This window comes from Electrophorus electricus, chromosome 7 (genome assembly GCF_041902795.1).
Source record: "Electrophorus electricus isolate QZ-2024a chromosome 7, ASM4190279v1, whole genome shotgun sequence".
NCBI classification, from domain to species: Eukaryota; Metazoa; Chordata; class Actinopteri; order Gymnotiformes; family Gymnotidae; genus Electrophorus; species Electrophorus electricus.
The window spans coordinates 33,322,501-33,325,000 of NC_137503.1; the positions used below are offsets into that span (position 1 = coordinate 33,322,501).

At 47.4% G+C, this 2,500-nt stretch overlaps 1 protein-coding gene across 9 annotated transcripts in view; it reads left to right on the plus strand.

The window, feature by feature from the left end:
• Window positions 1-2,500, plus strand: part of palld (palladin, cytoskeletal associated protein) — a 65,758-nt gene that overhangs the window by 23,738 nt on the left and 39,520 nt on the right. The window contains exon 1 of one of the 9 annotated variants that reach the window (XM_035524374.2): window positions 1,551-1,680. The exons of the other annotated variants lie outside the window; for them this stretch is intronic. The gene's annotated coding sequence lies outside the window, so the exon portion shown is untranslated. Of the gene's footprint in view, window positions 1-1,550; window positions 1,681-2,500 lie in introns of those variants that run through there. 9 annotated transcript variants of the gene reach the window in all.

Genomic DNA, 2,500 nt, shown 5'->3' on the forward strand with positions numbered 1-2,500 from the left:
CCGGTCTGGACGTGCCGTGCTGCTCCACTCTAGGAAAGAGCACTGATAAAATGTTAACAGACTCTGCGCGGTGTGTGGGAACACGGGGACAAAGAGCAAGGTACACGGAGACGGTTTTAGGTTGTTGTTTATTATCATTGACAGACAGAGACAGAGAGAGAGAAACACACAGAGACAGAGAGAGAGAGAAACACACAGAGACAGAGAGAGAGACACACACAGAGACAGAGAGAGAGACACACACAGAGACAGAGAGAGAGACACACACAGAGACAGAGAGAGAGAGAAACACAGAGAGAGAGACACACACAGAGACAGAGAGAGAGAGACACACACAGAGACAGAGAGAGAGAGAAACACACAGAGACAGAGAGAGACACACACAGAGACAGAGAGAGAGAGAAACACACAGAGACAGAGAGAGAGACACACAGAGAAAGAGAGAGACACACACAGAGACAGAGAGAGAGACACACACAGAGACAGAGAGAGAGACACACACAGAGACAGAGAGAGAGAGAAACACAGAGAGAGAGACACACACAGAGACAGAGAGAGAGAGAAACACACAGAGACAGAGACAGAGAGACACACAGAGAAAGAGAGAGAGACACACAGAGACAGAGAGAGAGACACACACAGAGACAGAGAGAGAGACACACACAGAGACAGAGAGAGAGACACACACAGAGACAGAGAGAGAGAGAAACACAGAGACAGAGAGAGAGACACACACAGAGACAGAGAGAGAGACACACACAGAGACAGAGAGAGAGAGAAACACAGAGACAGAGAGAGAGACACACACAGAGACAGAGAGAGAGAGAAACACACAGAGACAGAGAGAGAGACACACACAGAGACAGAGAGAGAGAGAAACACAGAGACAGAGAGAGAGAAACACAGAGACAGAGAGAGAGAGACACGCACAGAGACAGAGAGAGAGAGACACACACAGAGACAGAGAGAGAGACACACAGAGACAGCGAGAGAGAGAAACACACAGACAGAGAGAGAGACACACAGAGACAGAGAGAGAGAGAAGTCAGGAGGAGGATTGAAACTGGGGGAATGGAAAGCCTGTAGCAAACCTGTAGCAAAAGGTTATAGGGCACCCAGCACTCCTTTAGTTACTAAAAATCTTTATTGTATAGCCCCTCTCTCTCTCGCTCTCTCTCTCTCTCTCCCTCTGTCTCTCTCTCTCTGTCTCTCCCTCTCTCTCTCTCCCTCTCTCTCTGTTTCTCTCTCTCTCTTGCTCTCTCTCTCTGTCGGAATGATTTTTCGAGTTAAATTGGCTTTTTCCATTTTGAAATTGTTTAATAAAGTTTATCGTGAAATCTCTCTCTCTCCATCTCTCTTCATGTCTTTCTCTCTCTCTCCCTCCCCCTCCTTGTGGGAACTCTTATAGTGCTCCCTCCCATTAACCCCCCCACGCGCACACACACACACACACACACACACACACACACACACACACACACTCTACACTCTGTGTGTGTGTGTGTGTGTGTGTGTGTTTCACTCACAGTTCTATTTACAGTGGTAGTAGGAGGGTGTGTGTGCATTTGTGTGTGGCTCAAGCAGAGAGAGCGTGCGTGTTGGTGCTTCTTGCGAGTTTGGAGTGTGTTCTGAATCTCTTTCTGTGGCGAGCTTGTTTGGGACTCCCTGATTCTGGTTCAGGTAAGGGCTGATCCACGGACTCCATGTCCCACACCTCACTCCACTATTCTGAAATCACACTCGCTTGATTTTTTTTTGTTTCTTGTGCATCACTGCTTCTGGTTGATATGAATGTGTTAACATGTGCAGTCCAGCAGACCGGTCTGCCACTCACTATCCCAGCAGAGATTATTTACACGGTGCTAGACATTCTGTCTGTTTAACAGTAGAGCTCTGGGGTTCCCTAGTTTAATGGTATGAGCTCACTGGGGTTCCGTAGTTTAACAATATGACTTCACCAGGGTTCAATAGTATGATCTTGCCTGGGTTTCATAATTTAACCATATGAGTTCACCTGGGTTCTGTAGTTTGACGATATGAGTTCACCAGGCTTTTGTAGTTTAACAGTATGAGTTCACTTGGGTTCTGTAGTTTGATGGTATGAGCTTTCTGGGATTCTGTAGTTTGATGGTATGAGTTCACCTGGGTTTTGTAGTTCAATGGTATGAGCTCACCTGGGTTTTGTAGTTCAATGGTATGAGCTCACCTGGGTTTTGTAGTTCAATGGTATGAGCTCAGCTGGGTTTTGTAGTTCAAAGGTATGAGCTCACCAGGGTTCTGTAGTTTAGCGGTATGAGTCCACCAGGCTTCTGTAGTTTAGCCATAAGAGCTTGTGGGAGCTCCTGTCACAGTGGACCTGTTCCGACTGCAAGCTTTGCGGGAGATTAATGGGAGTCGATGGACTGGATCGCTCTGATTGAACTCATTTCTCTGCGCTTCGCACAAAACTGGCCTCGCAGAGGTGTGGCTGGTGTCAGGTTCCGACATGGCATTGTGACCA